The sequence below is a fragment of the Lissotriton helveticus genome, chromosome 8 (genome assembly GCF_964261635.1).
Source record: "Lissotriton helveticus chromosome 8, aLisHel1.1, whole genome shotgun sequence".
Taxonomy (NCBI): domain Eukaryota; kingdom Metazoa; phylum Chordata; class Amphibia; order Caudata; family Salamandridae; genus Lissotriton; species Lissotriton helveticus.
Window position 1 is genome coordinate 1,285,617,137 of NC_136069.1, and position 27,533 is coordinate 1,285,644,669.

Here is a 27,533-nt window from a genome sequence, read left to right on the forward strand (position 1 = left end):
GTAAAGCATTTGCGCAACACAGACACAGCAGCTACAAACTAGGCACACCACAAAAGAAACTCCACACAAGGATATATAAAAAATAGCCTTTGTATTATCATAAACACATTAGAAACATAATCACACATTTACACTGTGCCAACTGGCATGGGCAATATTCACAAGGGATTATATACAGGACCAGGCCAATCGGGCCATGGCCAGAACCATCAGACAGGTAAGTCAATGTAAAACACAACCAGTAACTACTGGTACCATAATGACCTAAGCATTATCACATTAGCATTTAGACACCATCTTGAAATACCATCTCATGACATTAGGCAATAGATTACATTAGGCCTAAACCTCATTAGCATAAACACATTTTATTTATTTATTTATTTTTATTTTAAAAGTTTTATATAGCGCTGGCTAGACCCAGAGGTATCAGAGCGCTTTACATGATCAGGATAGAATAAGGCAAACATGGTATGAAAAGCATATAATAAAGTTAAAAAACAAACATAATTACAAAATCAAGGAGGGATGAAACAGGAGTTGAAGCAATATAATACAGGTAATATAGGTAGAGTGGAATTACAGGAAGAGGGCCATTTATTGCAGAGAAAAATATGGTATAGAGAAAAGAGATCAGGAGTCAGGCACAGGATTAGGATCCCCAGTAGTAGTTAAGGAGGTGGGTTTTTAGGTCTTTTTTTAAGCTGGCATATGAGGGGTTACAGCGCAGGTTTTTTGGGAGGGTATTCCAGATAGTAGGGGGATTTCCAGAGAAGGAGCAAGATTGTGTGGTTTTCTTTTTATGCAGAGGAGGGATTAGGAGGAGGGCGTTTGAGCTTCTCAGAGGACAAGTGGTACCAGCGATAAGGAGTTTCTTGGATAGGTACTGCGGAGTGTTTTGGTGGAGTGCTTTATGAGTAATGCATGCCGTTTTGTAAATTGATCTCCCTTCGATAGGGAGCCATTTAAGCGATTTGAGAGCTGGGGAGATATGATCGAAGCGTTTGCAATTTGTGATGAGCCTGGCTGCAAGGTTGAGCACAGCTTTAATAGGAGCACAGTGGACCTTGGGGATTCCGTTGAGGATGGCGTTGCCATAGTCAATACGTGAAAGAACCAGTGATTGAACTGCAAGTTTAAAACCATCTATGAGTAAGAATGGTTTGATTTTCTTGAGGTGACGGAGAGTGAAGAGGGTTCCTTTGGCAGAGTTTTTGATGTGAACGTTAAGGGTGAGGGTGTTGTCGATAGTAATGCCAAGAGATTTGATGGAGTTGGACAGTGTGAGTGAGCAGTTGAGTGCGTTAAGGTCTGAGAGCCATGATTGAATTGGGAGACGGTTCTTTTTAGGGGCGAAGAGGATGATTTCAGTTTTATTTGGGTTTAGTTTGAGATGATTTGACTGAAACCAGGATTGAATCTTGTGAAGGGAGTTGTTCAGGTGTAAGATGTCAGCGTGAGTTTTAATCTTGTAATAGATTTGGGTGTCATCACCGTAAAGGTGGTAGTTGATGCCTGCTTGTTTAAGAATGAGAGTGAGGGGTTCCATAAAGAGGTTAAAGAGGGAAGGGGAGAGGAATAGGATAGAACCTTGGGGGACTCCAAGGGAGACAAGAGAGGGGTTAGAGAGACAATTTTGAATTTGTGTTTGCTGAGTTCGGTGTTGAAGGTATGAGGTGAACCATTTGAGGGCGGTGTCGTTAAGGCCGAAACGGGTCATAAGAACATTGAGTAAGGCTGAATGGTTAACTGTATCGAACGCTGTGGAGAAATCAAGGAGGATAAGAAGGCAGGTCTCGCCATTATCAAGTGATTGATGGATGTCATCAATGACATTGAGCATTGCCATTTCGGTGCTGCAGCCTCTCCTGAAACCATACTGAAGGGAGTCACGTAGGTTAAAGTTTTCGCTGTGTTTGTCAAGTTGTAGAAGGGCACATTTTTCATAATCATAATGCAGATTTCGTTAGGAGCTCAGATAAGTCTTCAATGAAGAGATGTGGTGGACCCGGGGGGCGATAGATGTTGTGTTGTGTTAGGAGGGAGTTTTGAGTTGATAGTTCCGCTTCCAGGTATTCGCAGGAGGAGTAGCCTGGGTTAGTAACAAGGGATAACTGGAAATCATTTTTGATGATAATGGCGAGACCACCCCCCCACTCTGATTGGTCTGTCTTTTCTAAGAATAGAGTAACCAGGAGGGGAGAGTCGGTTGAGTATGCTCGCCGAGTGGTCATTTAGCCAGGTTTCTGTGAGGAATGCGATATCAATGGATTCACTCAGGATTGTTTCCGGAAATTCCGTGGCGTGTAAAACAGCGGATCAGCAGTTGATGAGCATGCACTTCAGTGGTGTGGGGTTGTATAAGAAGGGTGGCATGAGGGGATCAACGTGAGTTGTGGTGGTGGTCTGGGGCAAGAGGGGGAGGAAGGGGTTCTATTAGTACCTATAATAACAGGGATGGGGGCGTGAGGGAGTGGATGGTTTGTGGTTGGTATATTAGGAAGGTAGGAGTTGTATAGGTCGGCAATGCCAGATGGGGAGAGCTGGTTAGAGGTGCGGCGAGGTCTGTGTGTATCGCGGCGGAGAGGGAGTGATCTCCATCTGTTGTTGTGGTGTGAGGGATTTTTGAGAGGGGGAGGGGTTTTTATGGTGGGGGAGGGTTTTGGCACTGAGGAGGATGAAATCTTTCCTGAGTCGGGTCAGTTCAGTAGTTATGTTAAAAAGGTCACGTTCAATGTTTTGTAGGCTATGGGCAATTAAGGAGAGGTGAGATGTCAAGAAGGCGCGGTCTGAGTTGTTTGCGGAGGGTAGATCAGTGTGTGAGGGGGAGATGGGGTAGGAGACGTGTGGTGGAAGGCGATGGGGCTGGGAATATTGAGAGGTTAGGTTGTCAAGTTAGATCGGTCAAGTTTGGTGTTAGGTAGGTTCGGAGGCATATGGTTCCGGGGAAGGATAGAGAGGGCATCGGAGAAAAGAGGAATATGGTCTGGGTAAAGGGGGTGATCTTGAATAGTTACAGAAGATGGCATGTTGAGTGTGTGGTGAGATTGGGTGGTAGGTGAGGAGTGAGGGGTGACGGAGCTGTTAAGTGTCAGTGGATGGGTTAGGTTTCTTGGGGAGCTTAGAGTTTCTGTTGAAGCGGGTGATTGAGGGGAGAGGGCGGTGGAGTACGTGAGTTGTTGCGCCAGGGGGAGGGCATTTGGCGGGTCGAGGGGAGGTGGGGTCGTGGGAGGGGAGTGTAAGTGGGTGATTGGGAGTGGGTAGGTGAGGAGTGAGGGGTGACGGAGCTGTTAAGTGTCAGTGGAGGGGTTAGGTAGTTTGGGGGGCATATAGTTTCCGGTGAAGCGGGTGATTGAGGGGAGGGGGCGGAGGGGTACGTGAGTGGTTGGGCCAGGGGTAGGGCGTTTGGCGGGTCGAGGGGAGGTGGGGTCGTGGGAGGGGAGTAGTAGTTGGTGATTGGGAGTGGGGGCTATCATTACTCAAGGAGGAGTCGAAGAGAGGGAGTTCATGGGGGTAGGGGAAGAGAGGGAGATAAGAGGGGGATGTGAGGTATGTGATTGTAGATGGGGGATGTCATTATCAGTAGAGAGGTCTCAGGAGGGAGATAGTGAAGTCCATTGTTGGGTGACAGTGTTAGTTGGGTGGTTAAGAGTGGCGGTGGAGCAGGGGGGAGGGGGGAGGTGTTAGGGGTGCTATTCGTTTGGGGAGGTGGAGTGTTAGGTGCCGAGTGGTCGAGGAGGAGGGACATGGTGCTGAAGTGGAGTTCGAAGATGTAAAGATGGGATGCCATGGCTTGTATGAGGACGTTACCTGTTTTGTAGATGGAGATATTAACATCACCATGAAAGGCTGGGGAGGGAGTGGTGGATATTTTTGGTCCCATGTGGAATTTTGGTTATTTTAGAGATTGGGAGGTGTTAAAGGAAGATGCTCTTCCATTTGTAAGGGCGTTTGGAGTAAAAGATGTAGTTGGTGATAATGGGGGAGGTGAGGCTGATGTAGTTGTCAACATTGAGTGTTTCTGGGTAACGGATAAGGAGTTTATGTTTGAAGTTTTTTCTAGCATGTTTGGAGAGACTCGGGGGGTAAAGAATGGTCTAGCATGTTTGGCGAGAGTAGGGTCCAGGGGTTTGTGGACGGTGGTGTGGGGAGGCATGATTGGGAGGATGAGGGAGGAGGACAGAATGAAGACAAGGAAGTTAAGGAGATTAGGGTAGTGGGGGGGAGGGGTTTGGAAATTCCAAAGAGTGGGGGGACGCTGGGAGAGCAAAGGTAGAGCGGGATCAGGAAGTAGGGTAAGCAAGCGACGAATTGGAAACCAAAAACTGGGGGGGGGGGGTGCTGGGAGAGAGAAAATAGAAGCAGGAACGTTAAGTAGTGTAAGCAAGGGAGGGGTTAAAGAAATCAGGCGTAAATTAGAGAGCAAAAACAGATTACATCGCTAAAATGGAGCCAATAACATAGTTAAAATAACACGATAAATATGTTGATAAAAATTAGTGGCGAAATATAGGGGGGTAGATTTAAACAAATGAGGAATATTGAAATCAGAGGTAGATTGGACCGCAATAACAAATATGCTGAATAATAATAGTGGTGAAATATAGGGGGGTAGATTTAAACAAATGAGGAAAATTGAAATCAGAGGTAGATTGGACTGCAATAACAGGTTAACATCGGTAATATGGAGTAAAATTAAATAGGTAACATGAACACGAATAAAAACGTAAACACGATAAATATGATGATTAAAAATAGGGGCAGGAATAAGAAGGTGGAGTAAACAAAGGGGAAATAAAAGTCAGGAGCATATTAGATAATAAAAAACAGGTTAACATCGCTAGTATGGAGCAAATTAAAGAGGTAAATAAGTAAATAGACATGTAGGGGAGTCGTTCTAAGATGGCCGCCTCCTTTGGAAAAGTGCCATTATAGGGATTAATGTAGTCCTATGTCTATCACTATGGACAGTGAATAACCTGCTGTAGTCTTGTTTCCCTTTCTCTTGCTCTTTTGATGTTTTTTAGTCCACTTTCAGTTGTTACATCTAGGTTCCCCAAGAGTTGTTGTTAGTCTCTGGACAAGAGTGACCCATGGCCATTGGAGGACCCCTTGCCCTTGTAAATTAAGTTGTTGGCCATTTTGTTAGCATATGATCCAAGTATAATGCCAGCCAAGCTAGTGCACCATGGTAAAAAAAGACACCAGTTACACTACAAACAGAGAGATTGAAAAAAATACCATTAAAAGGATCCATGAAGACGCCGCTGTAATCATTGTGTACATGATCTGGTCGCGTTGATGGCACATCAGCCAACCCTAGTGCTCCGCACACAATTCCTTAGTGAACTGCCAATTGTCTGCCGAGAACTGTGCGCGATGACTCGTGGGCAAGAGAATCTGCCGCATCGTCAGGGGGAGGCTGGAGGCAGCTCTCACTATAACGAGAATGATCGGGCATTTAGAGAAAACAATCCGTCGGCGCTAGAAGGGCGGGGGAGGTGCAAGCCTGCGATGTTCGCAGCACCCCTGGTGGCCTCAGATTATCCGCTTTCGTGGGGAGACACTAGGCATTACCAGCATGTACACAGTTTACCTAAACATTCTAAACATAAACACATTATGTCATAGGCATCACAAGCTTAAAAACACATTATGCATCTCATCAGGCCTAAACGATATTATGCCTAAATCACATTACGCATAAATCAGCAGTGCACCACAGTACACTACTACCAGGTGCATACATCACCTTAGGGCCTTGCGCCATTTCACCATCACATAGAGGATCCCAGGCCAACTAGCCTTTTCTAGGGCTCCAATGCCCGATATCCAGAAATGTCAGGGCTCCTTCAGGACAGTCCACTGGTCCTCTAGCTGCCAATGCAGCGAAAAACGATGTGCCCCAAAGTCCTGGGTGTGCAAATGCGCTGGGGGGCGTAGGGTGCAACTCACCTTTTTCTGGCAACAGAACTGGCCCCCAACCTTAGCAGCTGCCCGTTACGGCGGCACAGCTGATAAAGCAAACAAGCACTTGCACAGGCACTTCTGGACCCCCACTGGGGCCCTTCAAAACAAATGTTGCCAAACATTGCAGCTGCCCGCGCTGGTGCGGTGCAGCTGTGTCAAAATTTAGGACAGAAATGGGACCTGGCACTAATGTGCCATGAGAGCCCCAGAAAGGAAAGCAGCCTGGTTACCGCAGCTCAGAAACAACCTGCAGGGCTGCCCAGGTGCCTCGACAGCACATATAACAAAGAAAAGGAGAACGGCCTCGGCCCCACTCACCGGGGCTTGGGTCAGGCTCCGTCTCCTCTCTCTTGCCAGCTCTTCTTCAGGTGCGGCGTGGTCTGGGGAGCTCCCGCTCCTGTTATGTTATGTTAGTTATGTTAGGTTTTTTTTTGTATAGAGCGTGACTCACCCAGGGGCATCTCAGTGCTTGACCTAAGGGATAACGTAAGGCGGATCAAGATGGTGTTTGCTCGAGAAAAAGGACCTAATTAGAACAAAAAGGTTTTTAGTTGTTTCCTGAAGGCCATAAGAGATGTATATTTACGCAAAGTCTCAGGAAGTGAGTTCCAATATTTAGGAGCCACATAGGAGAAAGCTCTACCACCTGTGCGACTTAAGCGGATGCGCGGGACCTTCAGGAAAGCTCGTGAATTGGATCTTAAATTGCATTCAGACCGGTGCTTGGATAGTTTGTTTTGCAAGTAACGGGGGCATTCCCCTTTAAGAGCTTTAAAAAGAGGCAGCAGATTTTGAACAGTGATCTCTTTTTCACTGGAAGCCAGTGCAGTTCTCTAAGAAGGGGAAGAGAAGGGGTTCCAGACGGTTGGTTTAAAACCATTCTTGCTGACGTATTTTGAATCACTTGAAGTTTGGTTAGAGTTGTCTCCCCCAGTTCAGCCAACAACGCGTTCCCATAGTCAAGTCGACTCACCACCATTGCCTGAACTACTGTTCTGCGGTGTTTCAGTGGTAAATAGGGGAGTATTTTTCGTAGGAGGCGAAGGCTGTAGTAACATGACCCAGAGATATTCTTGATATTGTGTTCTATTGTGAGTTTATGGTCCAGCTGAATTCCCAGACTTTTTAATGAGAGGGATGGAGGGGGCGCTTCACCCAGCTCTGATGGCCACCACTCAGGTGACCAGAATTGAGTGGCTTTGCCTAGAAGCATAAGCTCTGTTTTTCCCGGGTTGAGCTGAAGGCAATGCTCACTCATCCACTCCGAGATAGCCAACATCCACCCGAGAAACGTAAATTCTCATCGATGGAGTTGGTGCCGACGGGAAAAAGCAGTTGAATATCATCGGCTCAAGAAACTATCTCAAAGCCGAATGGTTGCACAATTTTCGCTAGGGGGGCCATATATATATTAAAGAGCGTGGGGCTCAGATATGATCCCTGAGGCACACCATTATCCAGCAGGAATTTTTGAGATGCAAAGGGGCCAAGGATAGTGGTTTGGCATCTATCCGTTAGCAAATTCCGTAACCACTGCAAAGCCTCCCCCCCAATACCACATTCCTGTAGTTTCTCCGCCAACAGTTGGTGGGATATACTATCAAAAGCGGTGGAGAGATCTAACAGGATCAATATCATGGATCCTCCGGCATCAAGGGTTAGTCTAAGAGTATCAGTTACAGCCAGGATGGCTGTTTCTGTGCTGAAACCGAGGCGAAAACCTGACTGTGAGGGGTCAAGAAGGTTGTTACATTCTAGGTACTGGCTAAGCTGTTTATTTACAACCGATTCTAGCATTTTTCCCAGCAGGGGTAACAGAGATATCGGTCTGTAATTACCGAGCACCAGAGGGTTGGCAGATGGGGCGCACAAATGCTTCTTTCCAAGAGGGTGGGATGCGAGCAGGTCAGAATCGAAGAATTGAAGATCTTTTGTATTACTGGAGCACAGGTTGAAGAAAGAAGAGCCATAGTGCTAGGGGGTAAAGATCAGATGGGGAACCAGATTTTCCCACCAGGAGTAGGCGGTTTGTATCCTCCAGCGAGATAAGTTCAAACTGATTGAGGTGACAGATGGAGGATGACACCGGGTTTGTCCTCGTCATGGTGGATCCTGGATTCTCAGTGATGGCAATAGCGAAGTTGGAATAGATCCTAGCAATCTTTTCATGGAAGAAGTTCGCGATGGAGTCACATAATGGTTGGGATTCTAAGGGGGCCTGTTTACATACTGGGGGAGAGAAAAACCCTTAACGATGTTAAATAGTGTTTTGGCCGAGTTTTCAGCTTGTTCAATTTGATTGTGCAAGTATGAACATCTGGCCAATTTAATTGAGTGATGGTAATGCGATAGCGATGATTTATACGCGAGTTTATCTGCGTGATTTTTTGTACTCCTCCAGCATCTCTCTAGCCCTTTGCATAAGGACTTTTTACATTGCAGATCGCCTGAGTACCAGGGGGCAGATGGTCCCAGAGTATCTGAATTACTCTTTTTCAGCGGAATAAGAGCATTGAACGTTCTAGCCAAGGTAGAAATGAAACTAGCCAACATAACCGCGGGGTCCTGGCACGGTTGATCCCGATCAACCCATAGTTGGGAAAACGTCTCATTGAAAGCTTCCAGAGTGAGTGTTTTCCAGGGCCTAGTCCTACTGTTTTTTAGTGGCTTCTGATTGTTCATATAAGGAGCTTTGGAAGGGGGGTGGAAGGAAAATTGGATCATACTATGATCCGTTCAGGTAAGAGGAAGTGGAGGGTATACTCTTAGCCAATCTGAGTTAGTAAAGACAAGATCTAATGAATGGCCGGCCCAGTGGGTGGGACCAGATACCCTCTGTGATAGGCCGATGTCGCTCAGACTGGAAATGAGTTTCGCTACTTCCGGATTTGTTCCATCATCTCCATGGATAAATTTATAGTCGGCGGGGATTGCAAGGTTAATGGCGGAGTAATTTGTGGCCGTTAACCAGGTTTCGGTTAAAAAACATAGATCAGGGGAATAAGAAGAAATCAAATCCCAGATTTCAAAAGGGTATTTTACAAGGGATCTGACATTGCATAGGATATGGTTTGGGCTGTTATGGACCTGAGAAAAAACAGTAGTGGACTTATTAGCGGAAGGGCCCTCCAAAGTACACTGGAGTCCACATGACTTACAAGACACGGGGCCTTCCAGCATAGCAGGAAGTGGGGAGCAGCATCTACTCCCTGAGCCATGCTTATTGGGAGTAGTGGACCCCATCTCTCTCAGGGTAGCTCCCGAATAGGTGAAACGCGATGGGGCCTCTGGAATTATTTGTGCCGCATGTCCCGCCTCCCGGCTCGACCTGGCGCAGACAGGCGCAGGCGGGCTTCCCTTTGGCGCGCCAGCGGCACGCCCGCTGCGCGCGTCCGCTGCATGGCCAGGAAGGTGGGCTCATTATATGCTGTTATGGTCAGGTGGGCCACAACAACTAGCCCGCCGACCTGCAATCACCCCCAAGATGGTGGCTCAATGCTGTGGGCAAGCCTGTTCCCGTCTCCGTTACCAGACAGCACCTGTTCGGCTGAAATGGACGGGCGGGAGGTGCGTGATTAAAGTAAGCTTCGCGCTCCAATATTTTTAAAAGAATGAGATAGTGCGAATAAAAGTTGCAATTACACGGGTTCCCAGCTTCCGCCTCCGAAATCCCCAAAGGATTCTCAAGGACTCTGCCTCAAGAGGATACTCTTCTCCAGGCCGTGGCAGTGATTTTCGGCAGCAGGACGCGGGATGGGCACCCGCCTAAAAATAAACAATGCGGGGTGGGCACCCAGCACCAAAGGCACTGTAATGCGGGGTGGGCACCCGCCAACGTAAAATAAGCATAAAGCGGGGCTTCAATTGCTGGGTAGGCTCCCACTGACTAAATTAGCATCACGGGAGAATCCCCACACTAGGATTCCCTCTAAGAGGGGCTGCAGGTCAGTGCTGCGAAGCCCTCGTGCATCCTCTTCTCCTAGGGAAACTCAAAATGAACCGCTCCCATGGCGCAAAATGGAGCAAAGGTCCTGGACTATAACACAAGGAAAGAGGTCCAAAAGCAAAGTTCCTAGGGGCACAGCTGGGCCCAGGGAGGCCAGCACACAGGGCCCTCCAGCAGGAAGGCAAGCCCCCATAGCGGTTCCTCCTGGGCCCCCAGCAGCAGCACGCCCCAGTAGCACAGGGACAGAACCTCTTCATGGGGTCACAGCCCCAGTACTCAGCACAGGGCAAGCATTTTAAGCATTCATGAATACAAGTGGATGTATGTATTTGATACAGTTAGTAGAGGTCTGAATGAATATGAGGAAGTTACCAGGCAAATGGCTGCCCTTCAAAATGGCTAATTATGTGGCGCCATTTCTTTTTCCTGTTTCCTGTATGCATTCTGCTTATGTGGCCCTATGTATTTATGTATATGTATTTGCTGTATGTAACACCATCGGTACACACTGCGTTCTTCTAGATGAGATAATGAGGTAGCATTACATACATCAAATGCTGTTCTTATTTAACCTTGTTAGATACTTACAGATCTTTGTAACCACTATTAAGTTGGTCTAATTTAGCTTGTTTCTATTATTGTGCAAACCATGTCAGGTACATTTATATGTATTTTGTTTAATGTGTCTTTTTGAGATATTGTTATGTATTAATATTTGTTAACATGAATATCTTTTCATTTTCAAAACTGTCATCTGTGTGTTTCTTCTAATATCTTCACTTTGGTGTCTGTAAGTATTCTCTCACATTTGGCATGCTTGCCGTTTTTTTTAGCCTTAGTTAGGGACTTTACTTTTGAAAAAACGGGCTTTTACTATGAAATGCCTTTGGCGTGTCAGACGCTTTTTCTGGCATGCATGTTACGCGGGAGCTGGCTGTTTACTTTGGAAACGCCGTCCCAATCGGGCTGTAGTGAACGGAGACCGAGCATTTTTGAAGAAGCTCGTTTAACATTCAATTAAGGTATGTTACCTCAGGGCATTAGCAGCCCGCGGTTTTTCTTTAGAATATCCTTTATTGTTCCTAGGTTTGGATAATCGGTCTGATTTGGGTTTGTTTAATTATTTCTGCAGAGCCGAGCCAGGCACATGCTTATTGGCTGTGCCATTAATCAACAGCGTTTTTCGGCAACTTGGGTCGTTTTGAACAAGCTGTTTCGACCCGGTGAGTTTTGCCTCTCCTTGGTTAGTCACCATGTGTGTTTTACTCATTCTTTCTCATTTTATGTAGTATTTCTTTAGAATGTGTATTTACTGTGTACGTTTTGTGTACTTTGTAGCATTCGGAATTGATCTTCTTTTGAATATACCTCGTCATTGATGGACTGAGAGGCTTTTTTCATTTATCTGATGGTTGGAGCACATCCTGATACAGCTCCGGCCAGAGGAGGTGATAGCCCACTACCGGCTAAAAAGGACATCCACCCTATGCAGACTCACTCAGATAGCGCTAAGACTGCAGGCACCATCCCAGTGCTGCACGAACATCTCTTCACAGACACAGCTATTTGCAGTGCTGCACATGTTGGCCTCTGGTACCTTCCAACAAACCACTCCCATAGTGGGTGGAGTCTCACAGGCATCCTTCTCCAGGATCCTCCTGACTGTCTTGGATGCCATCATCAGCCTGATGCCGCCACACCTGTGCTTCCCTAACACTGCGCAACAGCAACTTGACAACAAGCAAGGCTTCTATGCCATTGCTGTTTTCCGTATGTGTTGGAGGCAGTTTGCCATGTGAAACTTGTGCCTCCTGTGGACACTTCTCATATGTACAGGAACAGGAACCCCACACACTCAATGAATGTACAGGAAATTGTGGATCACTTAGGCTTGTTCATCAATGTCATCGCCAAATTTCCAGCGAGTGTGCTTTTCTATTACATCATCCACCAATCGGTCATCAACCAGTGGTTTGAGAATGGCACCTGTGAAAATGGACTGCTCATTGGTAAGTACAAACTGAACACTCCACACACCTCAAGTCACCAATCATGTAGCTAAACCAAGTGAGAATGCACATATAATCTGTCATACATTGTAACTGGGTGAACTACTATACACAAACACATAATGCCAAAGAAGCATACATATGTAAGTAGACCCAACAAGGGAGTGGGCCAGATACTCTCACAAACCACTATGTCACTTGCAGACCTCATCAGACAAAAATTGAAAGGAATCAATGCAGCGCGTGCCACAAGACATATGCTTGCACTTGGTTGCATCCATTCCGAAACAAAGAAATGTGCCATATGTACAACAAGATGACAGATCACCGTTATCCCCTGTGCTGGTGCACAATAAGCTGACATGCACAAACACAGGCTCCCATGCACCATGCTGCAAGGGTGCCTGAGTCATGGAGAGGAAAGTATTTCTGCATGAAGGGACACTTAACTGCACACAAGCAATAACAAAAGTTAATTTAGCATTAGTCTGGGTCGTGTCAGAATGTAGCATGCATAGAAAGAGCTTATAAACAAACAACTACATGTTGTGCATCCCTACGCCTCCCCTGGTGAGGTGTAGCAATCTGTTGCACAAATGTTGTCAAATATGTGTTGAAATACGCATGGCAATATCTATGGGCATGACTCCAACACGTATACAAAGCCGAGTCAAAGTTACCATATGCCCAAGGATATCAATCCACTTGTCCGTTGTCTTTACATGTCCCAGTAAGTCAAGTGCACCAGGTAGCAGTGCTACTGTCACTCAAACAGTACCCACCTTTGGGGCAAGGGGAATGTAAATAGCCCACAATGAGTACAACACTTAGCATGCAAGTATTTCTGGTGCCAGCTACCCTCAGCACAATAACTCACAATGATGTATTTTGCTGATGCACAAACATAATAATGTGGCAAAAGTCAAGGGGGCTGCTTCACAAGGCCCATACACCGCTGGTGCCTCATTCACAAACTGTGCATAAGTGACGTACTGGTGGCACAATGACTGTAAATAACCCCAAAGTTGTTTTGAGGGACCCAGACATCCTCACAGTCACAACATGGAGGTAATACACAGGACTTGGCAATGATATGATGGTGACATGAAATCCAATTTCAGTGATGCAGGTCAATTAGATGTACCACAACATGAAGAAGAAGGAAGTACAAAGCTGCAAAATGGGCACAAACTAAAAAAAACACTCTGCAAACACAGCAGGCACACCTACTAATGGACACTTCTATCCAGTTTCAGGTGATCAAGGATATGCACTATCACCATGGCTGATGACCCCCATCAAAGTGACCCACACACAGACCCAGAAAGACTACATTGTGGTAAATGGGACGCACAAGGGCCATCATAGAATGGACCTTTGGAGTCCTTACATCAAGGTTCTGGAAATTTTGATATTTCGGGGGTTGGGGACTGGGGGAGACTCCTTGACAGACCTGAAATGGTCTGTAAAATCATACTGGCTTGTTGCATTTTGCACAACATCTGTGTACAGACAAACACACAATTGCCAGAAGACCAGGAGGAGCAGGACAATCCAGAAGATGGTCAAAACAAAGAAGCTGATGCAAGACACACCCCAGGTTATGCTGCTGGAACAGTAGGGAGGGATGCCATCATCTGCATTTATTTGACCTAATCACGATCAACAAATGTCCCGTCACGTGCCTTACTGAAAACCAAAGTCCACAGATTGTCATTTTGAAAAATATAATACCACTACAACAATGTATTTTATGCTTGGTTTGTGACTTCGAAAGGTGATCAGTCATGTAAAGTCATGTTAACAAAACAACAGTGCCATACATATCTCTCACCTAGCATGGGATGTGATACCAATTAAAGGAAGAGTGGGTATGGAACAATGTATTGGGCATCTGAACTTATTGCTGTGTATGATCCCTCAGGGAGAATCAATAACTGTGTGTTGTGTCTTCACAGGAGAACCATCAGGTCTGTTATCACACAAGAGCATAGTACGGCATACACTGTGTGTCTGATGCATCATTGTAGCTGGGGCAACATAGCTCTAAACCATCATAAAAGTTGAAACACAACAGATCTGTGAATTCTGTGCCACAGGAAAAAAGTAATTGACAACATTCACAAATATACATGACTAATACGGACAGGATCCACTTGCGTGTGTGGAGGATGAAGATACAGAGGATAGTACAGCTAGAATAACGGATGCAGGGAATGCTTCAAACCACAAGAATACCTATTCATTCAACATTAGCAAGTGACACTACCTACCTATGTGACACATGTGTCACTGGAATGACCAATAAGCACATGTCATGTATCACTAAGACTGTGCATGAATCATCCATCAACACTGCACTGATCTAACAATGCCATAGTTCCATAAGCACATACAATGACACATAGCTCAGCCACAGGACAACTGTCAAGAAATCAGCACTCAACAACTTGTATATGGGACTATGGAGCTGGAAATGCAATGGCAAGCAAGTGTTGATCTCACATGCACAACAACATGAGTGTGGCATGGCAATGAAGGTGGAGTACAGCCTACATCCTCATCAAATAAACATTTCTCTGTATTGACACCCCCAAAACAGAGGACAGACATACACGAGTGAAGTGCAACAGAGAAACTAATGAGTACAACCAAAACATGCAAGCAACATAAAACCTATTACATTAAGAATGCACATTGTATTGGGTCAGACAGACACGAAACAAAATTGTAGCACCATGAAGTTGCACCACCTATCTCTGGATGGTCACTACAAGTTTATTCATGTCAATTACATGGAATGTGTAATTTTGTTCTTCATCACGACTACACCATTCAAAATACCCACACATCTGCAGGCACAGTCGAACCCATAGACAAACATGCATCTAAAAATTTATGTCAGTCAAACAATGTTGTATCTCTCAAGCATTGTACAACATACTCTTTATAAAACGTTGTTGCGCAAGATGGCCTGCCAACATTTATGGCTTTTGTTGCAGTCCAGTGTGGCCAACCAGCCCCTCAACTCCAGTCAGGTGTATGCCAGACAGAAATCACTGTCCTTATAGCACCAAGGGAAATCCACCATACACCCAAGTGCTCAATAACATGGGGCGAGGATAGGCTGTATCACCCGGTTGCCTCATTAATGCCATCTTTGGCAAGCAATTCACATGTTCCACATTGCCCATGGAAATCTGAGTGGTACAAGAACTGTGCTCAAGGCTAATGGGCAAATACCACCCCTTTGGGTCTCCTATGCTTCACACCCAACCATCTCCCAAACTGGAAAATTACACTAGGCCTCAAACCGCACCACCCCTCTGAATCACTGACTCAGCCAGCTTAAACCTCTCCCAGTCTTGATTATACAAGCCTGGGTACAGCAGTGTACTCAGAGTATGCAGGGAAATATACAGATGCAGGAGATGCAAGTGGACCCTCATAGTTGCCTTGTCACAGGCCCCCTGCATCACAAGTTTTGTCCTGTTTAGGGGGCTCACACTCCACATTGACGGACAGCACAACCTACTCCGGCATAATGACGTTGAGAGGCACAGTCAAAAATAGGATGTCACCCCAGTGTCCACTCGGTGCGTGTCATGCAATGCAGACCACTCTTTGTTCATGATCAGGAGCACCTCGAATGATCCCCACAACAAGTTGCACCATGCAGCAATGTGTAAACATTTAACATGTCAGGCCTTGCCACCAGTTAATGGTCATTGCTGAAGCATCAATGTCAACAGCCAGGCCCACCGTCTCGTGCACCACACAGGCTTTGACGTCAATGTCAGTCTGCAGTAACTCAGCAGTATCTGTGTCTAGCCCTCTGGGTCTCATACAAAAGCACAGTATGGTCTCCAGTCCATGGGTACTGTCTGTGCTTACAGGCATCAGATGCTTTGCTATTGCAAGGATTGCACTGTGCACAGTGCTGCATTGCTTTTCCAAGCCAGCAATGTCATGTTCACCTGTAAATCTGGGTCTATAGCATGTGTGTACATGGCTTAGTGGGGCTTGTTGATCTATGCATTATTTGGACATGGCTGCTCCATTATGCAATCTGGCACACACATTTATCTATGCATTATCAGAGGTGTCCCTGTGAGCTCTTCTAGCCCAAAGGTTGAAAATCCAGGTATGGCTCACTAACATCAATAGACTTGTCTGCTATTTGTCCAGCCATCACATCATTGCCTCTACTAGCTCCAAGATGTGTATTGGTGTCACGCTAGACTGATGTTTAAAGGTGGCTGGCACAAGAAGATCCTTACGCCATGTACCATCCTATTGTGCATATGTTGAAATGGTGACAATGGATCTGGTTGATAGGCACCTTGTCAAAATCATGTCATGCAATGCAAACTCTAAAATGCGAAGCACAATCTCATGAAAATATGGCCATAAGTGCCTTTGCACAACCCGTAGTAAATGTGCACATCTCTGCCTCCAGCTAATCAAATACTCAAATGTGAATCTGCAGTCATACTGTATGCTGCATCACAAATCACATATACAAGTAGTGACTGCCTGTTGTTCAAGTACATGTGTGTTGCAAACCCATTAAATTGGCAAAGACATCCCAGCAATGTGTGATGTAACAGTCTCACATGTAGTGACAGATACCACCAATGCTAACAATAATGACGACCACTGATGCATGCATTTTCTTACACACATGACTAGTCATAGATAGGCATCAATAAGAGGAACAAGTGGCTCTTGAGAGCTCTGTATCACTGATATCAAGATAGTTCAGATTGCCTAGAGTCAATTACACAACACAGATCACATCACATAGCCATACGGTGTTGTTAGGCATGCTAAATCCAGCAGCATGATACATGTATTGATGAATTAGCAAATTGCGGAAAAAATCCTACTGCAATTCAAGTAAGCGATAATATTTTTCATAACCGCCAGGGAAATGACTTGCAAAATACATGTATATACCAGGAAATATTTCCCCTTACACCTTAGTAGCTAAAATGTAGTCACAAAGTCCAAAAATGGGCTGCAAACACCCAGAAAGTGATGTCAGTCTTATCCTGTTCCATGGGGGAACACTGTACATTTTCATTTTCTCTTTTAACCACACTGTTAGTGTCTATTGAGAGTTGTGGAGGTATTGAGAGGTGTCTGCTGGTGTTGGTGTGTTGGAGAGTGGTTCTGTGCCTATTCTCCTATCCCTACTGTCCGCGTTGAGTCCTTTGTCTTTGTCCTTACGTGTTTTTTGCATCTTCATGATTGTCTTGTCGGGTGTTTGTCTTAGGGGTATATTTGTATTTTTCTCTGTTATTTGAGGTATGTACGAGGGTTTATTTTCATATTACTGTGTTCACTTGTATATTTTGAGATGTTGGGTCAGGGTAGGGAGGGCAGGAAGTCCGAGGGGGCATTAAGGGGGTCCTCTGGCTCGTCAGTTTTTTTCTTGTCCACAGATGATGGAGGCTGGGGGACATGTCCTCCAGGGATATGACGTCAAGATCAGGAAGCTCAGGTGGGTGCACATCCGCAACCACATGATTCGAATATTTGGTGTGGACAGAACTGTCTAGCAGTGTAACCCCCTTTGGCAGGATTGTGTAGGGTGTGAGAGAGACCTTCTGGATCACTTGGGAGTCATCGTGGGCAGGCAAGGTGGTAAGTACTTGACCAAAGTTGTTTGAGATCAGAGTATGATCAACTGTTCCCAATTTAGGTTCAGGACCACATCTATGCCCCCCTTTTAAATGTGCTCCATTGCGAAATGAAATGGGTGTCAGGGTATACTGTCCATCGCAGCATGCATTCTCATTTAAACACTTCACATAAATTACTAGCTGAGAAGGGATGTATGTCGTTTCAACGCATTCTTTTACCACGCATGCCTTTACAACGCGGGGATTACAACGCAAGTTGTTACAACGACTTGCGTTGGGGGGCGCTGGATAGTGGAATAGTTTAATTTTCTATTCCAACTCCAGTCCCCGTGGATAGTAGGGACGGTGTTGGGTAGAAAATTAAACTATTTCCTATCAAACAGCGCCCTCCAGCGAAAGTCGTTGTAACAACTTTCGTTGTAATTCCTGCGTTGTAATGGTAGTGCGGGGTAAAAGTTTCATTGCAAACGATGTTCCCCGCTGAGAAGCTGTGTGATACACAATGCGGGATACTAACATGTCAAGTGTCCTGACACACCTGTGCTAAGACTTATGGGCCCGTTTGACTACACAACCTTAAGTAAATTGATGTTGGTGAGGTAAAAAGTGATTTATAAAGCTGTACATCAAGTTGTAGTCATATTTGGCCTACGGATCACGGCAGGATTGTCCTGTAGGCCACAAGGCTGCAGATCTTATGTGCCATGTGTCAGACAGGCAAAGCACATCCCTACATATATGCAACGTGGACACACACATAACTGCTACAGTGAATGAAATTGAATCAAGAAGACTATAATGATGTACGAGAGACATGTGAAATGTGATGTGTAACATGTATATCATTGTTTTCATTCTTTTGTTACATCTGGAAGACCATTGATCACACAGGGAGACGCAGATGTCTTTACGACCCAGTGGTGAGTGCCTTGCCCCTACATTTTGATTGTATGTGTTGACAGAAATATATCATGCCAATGGTCTTGTATGTTGATGAACACAGTCTGGCTGTGCATCAAATGGGCCTCGCCTCTAGTGTTATGAAGCAGCATCAAGTATAGAGGTATGCACATGATCATCAGTTGCTGATGGAGGACAGCATTGGACTTCATGAGTTGATGTTGCAACTCCTCAGATAATACACTACATCCCTGCACAGTATGAGCAACTATACCAGTAATTTCATAACTTTAGCCGGTCATCATGTTTATTAGCCTTCATCCCAAACATTTATGCACTCTGCCAGAATTGAACAAGGGGCTATGTTTGGTGCTAGCCATTACAAGTATATTCTGTTGTAAATGATGATAAGTGTCTACTCCTGATAACGGCACATCAGTTGTTGAAAATCATTTGCAATGTGTTGTAGCATATTAGAAACAACTTAGGACAAACATGAACACACAGTATTCTTTACAAAGCGTGCCCCTGTAGAACCTTTCTCATATGATGTTTGCACCCATGGTATCCATTGTGGCACCACAATTCTAATTCTTTGGTAAGCTGTGGCTGTGGGTACTCATGCCAAGATGAATGCGAAATGGAACTGTCACACAATGGCCCAACACTTTGTGAAGTATTGTGTGTATTTTCATCCAAATCGTAAAGTGATTATGACTTCTTCTTATAGAATAATGTGTACATGTCAGCTTCGAGTTATCAAGTTTGATGGGTTTAGTATGCATTGAATAATTTGGCAAGTGAATCCTGGGGAGTTGTGGTAACACTGTTTCTGAGCCCATTGATGCAAAACGTGTATGTCACTCCAACCAATCCAGGTGGGTTTCACAGTGCAATGCTGGCCATACGTCCTTAAGGGAGGAGAGGAACTTCCACAACAGGGAAGTGGGAACGGATACGTCCTCCCAAACAGTAACCACAAACAAAACAGTATAAAACCCAACCTGAAAATAGGAAAAATAATACTGAAGTGGACTAGTTCTCAATATGAGATGTAATGGTTTGCTACTACCACTATTGGGAGCAAACCCTCTTCGTTAAATTCCACCACACACTTCTGATAGTATCTTGCTTCATCATAGGGGCACTTTAGCTCCTAAAGATCAGGATGGGCTCAACCGTTTTCCAGGGAGCTCTTGTGAGAAAAAGGCTGGGGGGTTTTAAATATTAAGAAACCACCATCAACTGCAGGTATCCCTTTAATGTGGAGAGATAGTGGTTATGAAAAACAGAAAAGTAGTGCATCCCCAGAATTCAAGGGTCCTACAACCCTATGCATGCCAACATGTTTCAGACAATATGAGGCCCTAGGGGTCCATGGCTTTCATCAGGCACAAGAGAAGGTGGTATCCCTCCCTGCAGTATTAAAACCAAAAAGATAATGTGAACAATATTCAAAGTATCATGCAGACGCCGTATGGAAATACTTATCCTAAGTGAGGCGTTCTCAATATAGGAGTGTCCAACCAAAATAGGGAGGACTGCACCCCGGGAGGACAGAACCGACTAGGTAGCTGAGCGGGACCGGATCTTTGATGACTGTTTGACTATAAGACCATTCCTCTTCTCTGTTCATGTTGACAACAATATGGCGCATCCCTGTATTTCCCCTGAGCTTCTGCAAAATTTAGCAGACTAGTGCCAATGCAGGCACCCTTGAACCTTTGTGCACAGGTGCCTGTGTTGTGGTGAAGCTTGTGTATGTGCAGGAAGGTCCTCCTTCCTGCACATACACAATCTTCCCCTCAATGCAGACACCCTTGCAGTATGGTGCAAGGGTGCCTGCATTGGTGGTGGGCTGCTAAACTTTTCCCCAACACCGTGTGGAACACTGGGCTGCATTATATTGTTGTCAATGAGGTGGAGCCCAGTGTTCCCAAATTAGGAGAGCATGTTGTTGAGCCAAGGAGGCTAGTACAGCACTCTGCAACTTCTCTAGTCAAAATGCTCCTTTGCTTGTTTACTTAGCCCAGAGTTAGGAGACACATGAATGGTCAATTGTCTATATATTGACATATTTATATGTGCATGAGTGCTGGATTATGAGTCACTTACACCACCATTATGTGTCTTTATATGTATTCAGCAGCTAAAGTGACATGTGGATATGACCCCAAGTACCTATGTATCTGGAATTTGATCTGCACACAGAGTGGGTGGGCACTGTGACATATTTAGATGGACAGAAGCAACTTAAGTACACATCCCTCAAACCCCCCTGCCCTGGTTGTTACTTACCCTGTTCTTGATGTAGCTGGTCATATTCAGCACAATCCTGTCCCTCAACTGCAACCACTGACTCCTTGCAGATGACTGTGGACACCTGTTCCTCCAAGTCATGGAGTTCCTCCTGTGGCGCTGGATTCTCACCTACGGTCTGCAGTGCTGCCTGTCGATTGTTGGACAGTTCCAGTTCGGTCTTGCGATTGGCATCATGCCAGCGCTTCTTGCAGTCAGTCACTGTCCTCTTGACCTCTGCTACTGCATTCACCATGGTCACAATGGACTGGCAAATAGCATTTTTGGTCCCCAATTACACCCTGGAGCTGACAAAAAGCTACTGTTGTTTCTCTGTCAACTCCACAATCAGGATCTAATTTAGCTGCTGGCTGAATCTGGTTTTCCTCTTCCCCTGGGACTCAGGCTAGTCCTCTTGCATGTTAGGGCCGGTTGGGGGAGGTTATTGACTCCTGCTGAACAGGGTCCAGCCTGCACCATTTTGCTTCCAGGTACATCTTTATTTGTATTTTTGGGGTGCTTCGCTGATTTTTGTAGTTTATTTTTATGAGCTAACTTAAAAAATTCATCTGTTGAATGGGCTTATGCTGGGAAGTGTAGTTGGCCCACTTCTTTTATCCCCAAATGTTGCTAATGTGTCATCCTTTAAAAAAGATTTGTTTGGACCAAAGATTGGAGGAATGCATTTTCCTTGTATCCTATGTATGCATCATTTTTTAATCTGACAGAATACTGGGACCCAAAATTTTGAGAGACACAAATATTGTGTAAAAAATAAAGTTGACCTTAAAATGGAAAATGGAAATAAAAAAAATATTGTCTAAATATATAGTGGAACAGAATATTCGCCAAAACGGCGAATACATTTTTTTTTTTAATAAATAGTCAGTTTAAAGATAATTTCAAACAATTCAAACAGTTAAACTTATTATTATGTTAAATATACATATTTAAGGCCCATTGTGTCAACCAAAGGGAGCGCTCTTGAGAATGTCCCCAGATACACTGACCACTTTCTTAGAAATTATGTTGTCACTTTGCCCTCCTATGTTAGGTATACAAAAGACTTTCTTATGAAAATTAAGGATCTTAAGTGGCAAGAGGATTACATCCTTATCACCATGGATGTCAACTCTATATACTATCATCGAACATGAACAGGGGTTGGCTGCCTGTCTCAAATACTTGTCCAGGAGACCCATTTTGGCACTTTGATCATACACAGATGCTCCTGGACATAATTAAATACTGCCTCGAGAATAACTACTACATGTTTGATGGCAGTGTCTACAGAGAGATCCTGGGCACTGCCATGGGAACTTGTTTTGCACCTAGTTTTGCAAACCTGTTCCTGGGTACCTGGGAGGAGGAAAGCAGGAGTGACATCACTTTGATGAATGACTCCACCAAGGTGGTCCTATGGCTAAGGTACATTGATGACCTGTTCCTACATTTGGAACTCGGGAGACATGCAAAAAATCCTATCCAACCACTGAGGCATGCTCACCAAAGATTCCATTATAGACAACACCATCCCAGAAAGGCCCAAGATCACCTACAGGAGAGGTCGCAGTCTACAGGATCTCTTGGTACATATTGACATCACCAACACAGACCAAAGTAGAGGTATCACCATACAAGGCTTCTTTCCATGTGGCCACTGCAAGGCCTGCAGCAGTAGCTAAATGAAAAAAACATATTTAAACACCTGCACCAACACCCTGATACAGATAAAAGAATTTCTAACCTGTAAATCCACCTTTGTCATATTTGTCCTTGAATGCCCCTCCAACCGTATGTTGGCAGTACCACACACATGGCCAAAAAAAGAATTTTGGAGCACATGAGAGCCATCACTAACAAACATTACCTCATTGCCAGACACTTTGCACTCACCATTACTCAGACTACTCCAAACACAGCTACTATGCCATTGAACAAATCAACACAGACATTAGAGGGGGGAACAGAGTACTTTAGCTTAGGAAAAGGGAGTTTAGACATATCATCAGTCTTGGGACCCACTATCCAGAGGGCCACACATTGAATGAGAAGATGGCTGTTCAGTTACAGGAGGAATAGAATACTGTCTTCTCTCACCAATTTGTCCTTTGCATTAACATGGGCTGGATATGTGCTAGTTTTCGATGTTTTGTGCTGTTAAACTCCAAAACAAAGTTGGGGGGTAGTGGTTTGATTTACATACTGATTTATGTATTGTCTATATACTGTTGGTGTACATCTTTCCCACCATTTCTAATTTAGACTTGTTCTGTCTGCCTTTTCAGGAGGAAAGGAAGGGACCCAAGATCCGATCCAGTGGCAACATTGGGGTCCCTACCCTTTTCTTTGAGACATCCACCTAGTGTATCGTGCCTTCCAGATAAGACATTTTCACACATTCTTATATTTATTTTATTGAATATTGTGCACTATGTTTGGGTTTTAGAGAGTTTGATACAACAGTAGCATTGTATTGAGTGTCCATACAGATGTTCTTATTACCACTATGACCAGTGTTTGCTTTACCTTTCGCATTTACATGGCACCTGGATAGGTCTTTTACTGCTATTATCTGAGCATCCTGGTTTACCATGCGGGTGCAAGGCACTATGCTGCACATGACACTACACATCCAGGGCATTTGAGGGCTCCATTAAGGGACTTGCCAATCCAATGGAAGAGCAGAAGGAAGGAGACGGAGAGAGGATGTCCTGTACTACTGATCCCAATTGTCCACAGAGAAGAGAAACTGGCAAGGAGGCATTATTCCTTAAGATGTATTGCCAGTTCTTCTTCCTGATTAAGACCCCCTGGGCTCTTAGTTTGAAAGTCAACGATGCATTTTGACTCTCTCTGTCTGAGGGACAACGCCCTGTTACCTCCTCTGGGATGTTTTTCAATATGCTCTAAGATACAGTATTTCATATCTCTGACATTAGAGAAATGTTTGTCCCTAAAATGGGACAAACATTTTTCTAATGTCAGAGATATGACATTTCTCTTCTCTGTGGACAATTGGGATCAGTAGTACAGGACATCCTCTCTCCGTCTCCTTCCTTCTGCTCTCTGTCTCTAGTTTTCTGCATACATGTTTTAGTTACAACAGAACGGTGCCCACTGTCATCAAAATAATATATGTTAATCAGCCTGCCTTCCAGCTTAATGTATTGGCAGTCTTGTTCCATGTTTAGACGAAGAAAAGTATTTTAATGAATTGTATATGCTCATATGAATAGTATGAAAAAATAACAATGTATTTTATTGTATCTTTTCTTTCTCTCTTATTTTCTTTTTCTCGTTTTTATTTTTCTCACAGGAAGAAAGGAAGGGGTCCATTCACCGGTATCACCAACACGGACCACCTACCCTTTTCTTCTTCTATGAGCACATGAGCATTTCGACACTGCACAACCTTGGGGGTAACATGTTTTGATCTTAGTTTAATGTCATGTTATGATTTTCATAGCACGCTTCACAGTGGAACATTTACCCTTTTTTTGAGCACATGAACTTTAAATATCCACTTGGAAATTATTATGCCACCATGGCAATACATGCTCTCCTTTGTTCCCTTCTAATGTTTTATTTATGTAATTACACATTTTGTGATTTTTGACCAATATGACATTTATTGCATGTGTAATACATTACAACATTTCAGTTCAATGATATCTCCTATCGATGTAGTGAGATTACTGCAATGAGGACAAGATGCAATTCTATGGCAGGACGGAGGCTCCGATTATGCTATCTCATTTCTTTACTGCAAAAAAATACAGCAGCCAATTAGAACACAGTAAAGAAAATAAACACTACATTTCCCATGAATCCCTGGGCAACCATAGAGTATGTGTGCTATAAAAGGAACCATAGAGGGCAACACTTCCTCTTTCTTTGCTGCTTCCGCAGCCAGTTAAGTGCCTTTAATCTACCTATTGTTGTTTATAATTGCAACTTTATTACTGTTTTGGTGCTTGCTATTGTGCGCTTTGCGCTTATTTCTCCTGACCGCTTTAGGCTTTGGTGTGTTAACAAGCGCTTCGGCTCGTGTTCTATTTGCCGGTTTTGTTTTTCCCCGCTGGTGCAGGGAGCGCGTGGTCGCCTCCCCGGTTGCGGGCGCTTGTGTCCGTGCCTTATTAGTTTTGTGGAGCGGGAGTTGGGGGTGAGGGACGCGTGCGTTGCTTGCGCATTGCTTGCGCGTTGCTTGAGCGTCCCTTTTAATTGCTGGCAGGCGCTTCCGCGCATACGTGGTTGCTTTGTTTACATTCTCCGCATTCCACACGGAGTTTCTCACACGCCAGAGCAGCGTTTTTCTTCCGCTCAAGCCCACAGCCTGCCGCTTTCTGCCCCCGTCTACGCCCTTCTATGAAACCTTAGTGGGGCTGTAAAATAGTGCATAGGCATTGCCTAGAGTGGTTCTGTAAGGCAAGCCCTCCCTCCACACTTGAAATTTATTGTTTTGACAGGTTTTTTGCCTGCTTCTCACCTGGCTTGCTTTAGGGTTCCACTCCCCCTGATTTGGCCTTTCAGGCTGTTGATATTTCGTTTTTTCCTCTCTCCTAGTGGGCTCATTTACAACTGGTTGGTACTATGGGAGATTATTATGAGGAGGAAGGCTATTATTATGATGAGGAGCCCTCAGGCTCGGTGGAACATGACTTGCTGGATCAGGCTTTGGTCCATGCCATTGCTCCTTTGAAGCGTCATCTTTCGGATTATGCTGCGCAACAGGGTTGGTTGCCTCAGTCTTCTGGACGCACCAAGAAGTCTCCCAAAAATCCTCACCATTCGGATTTTGCAAAATTGGCTAAGTCCCTGTCTTCCACGCAGGCTTCTGTTAGGTCTTCTAAGTCAGTGCGCTCGTCCCCTGACTCTCCTGCTGATGGTGGGGATACCACCTCTGATTCCTCTTCCTCCGGTCCAGTGAACCCTCCTCCGTCAAAAAAGGCCCGTAAGGAACATTTTGTGAATGCCCCTTCTACTCCCCAGCTGCTTACTTTTGACCCTGTGGACATTATTCATCCCAATTCTTCTTCTTGGCTTCCCTCTCCGGAGGGGCTGACTATATGCAGAATCACATTCGCCAGCCCTTTGAGAAGGATGTTCGAGCCCGACTGCGGTCGGAGTGTCCGCGTCCAGACCTCTCGGACAAGCTGGCTGATACACCTGAGGTGGATCCAACCATGGTAACGTACCTCAAGAAGTACGCAAAAGATCCCAAGAAAGGGTTGGACAGGTCCTGGCGTTCCTGTCAGGATAAGATGTTAGATCTTCTAGGTCCCTTGACAAGAATTTTGGATCTGGGCTTTCGGGCCAAAGAGTCTGGTGCTCTCATTGATCCTGACGAGCTGGTTGGGTGGTCCCAGCAGGCCATTTGTCTGCTAGGTAAGGCGAATTGTGCGATTTCCTGCGAGCGCCGTCACTCCATTCTTCTTAAACTTGACCCCAAGCTTACAGATTTGGCATCTTCTGAATCCGGTTCCCTGGCTCAGGGTTTGTTGTTCGGCCATCCTTTCCTCAAGGAGTTGACAAAATGTGTGGCCACCTTCAGTGGGTTGGATAAGTCCCAGGCTTTCCTCCGACTGCCCTTCCGCCCGGTTTTTGAATGGGCCGGACGACGGGGACGCTCGTTCGGCCGAGGATCCCACCAACAGAATCAGCGTGGTGCGCAATCCCAGAGAGGTGGTGGGCGGCTCCAACAAATCCAATTTCTATCCCTCCCGCAAAGGGAGAGGAGAGTACAAAAAAGGTGACTATGGAGGAAACCAAGGAGGTCATCAGGTGAGTTTGATTCAAGCCTCGGAGGTTGTTTTGGGGGGCAAGCTACGGTGTTTTCTCAACAATTGGCGATTGATCTCGACCGATGCCTGGGTGTTGGAGACGGTGCAGGGTTACAGAATAGAATTCTACAGTCGCCCTATCCAACCCCACCTGCCTACACCCCTAGTTTTTTCCCAACAAGATCAGGTGTTCATTTCAGCGGAAATAGAGTCTCTTTTGGCCAAAGGGGCCATAGTGCAGACATAACGTCATCCACAGGGTTTCGTGAGCAATGTTTTTCTGGTTCAGAAAAAAGGAGGCGGTTCTCACTTGGTCCTCAATCTCAAAGACTTCAAAGGCGGAGTGGTGTACCGTCATTTCAAGATGGAGGGCATCCATCTTCTGCGGGACCTCCTTCAGGAGGGGGACTGGATGGCCGTCTGGACCTGAAAGATGCTTACCTATCGGTTCAGATTCAAGGTTCCTTCAGTTCCAGTGGCTCGGGACTTGGTACGAGTACACTGTTCTCCCCTTCGGTCTCTCGTCCGCTCCGTGGTGCTTCACAAAGCTTCTGCGTCCGGTGATGGAGTCCTTGCGAGCCCGCGGGGTTCGCCTGATTGTATATCTCGACAATATTCTCATCATGGCGCAATGCCTTCTTCTCTTGCAGACTCATTTGAATTGGTCAATAGATCTGTTACAATCACTAGGTTTTCTGGTGAATCCTCTGAAGTCCGCATTCGTTGCATCTCAGTCCATGGACTTCCTCGGGTTTCGGAGCGATTCGGTATCCTGTCAACTCCTCTTGCCCGGTCAGAAGATCAGATCCATCAAGAGGGAGTTGCAGTTGGTCTTGTCCAGTCACACTGTTTCCTTGAGGTCGGTGGCTTGGATTGTGGGCCTGCTGTCATCTTCGATCCAAGCGATCTTCCCAGGTCCGTTGCATTATCGTGCTCTACAGCATCTCAAGATCAGGCACCTTCAGAAGGGCCTGAGCTA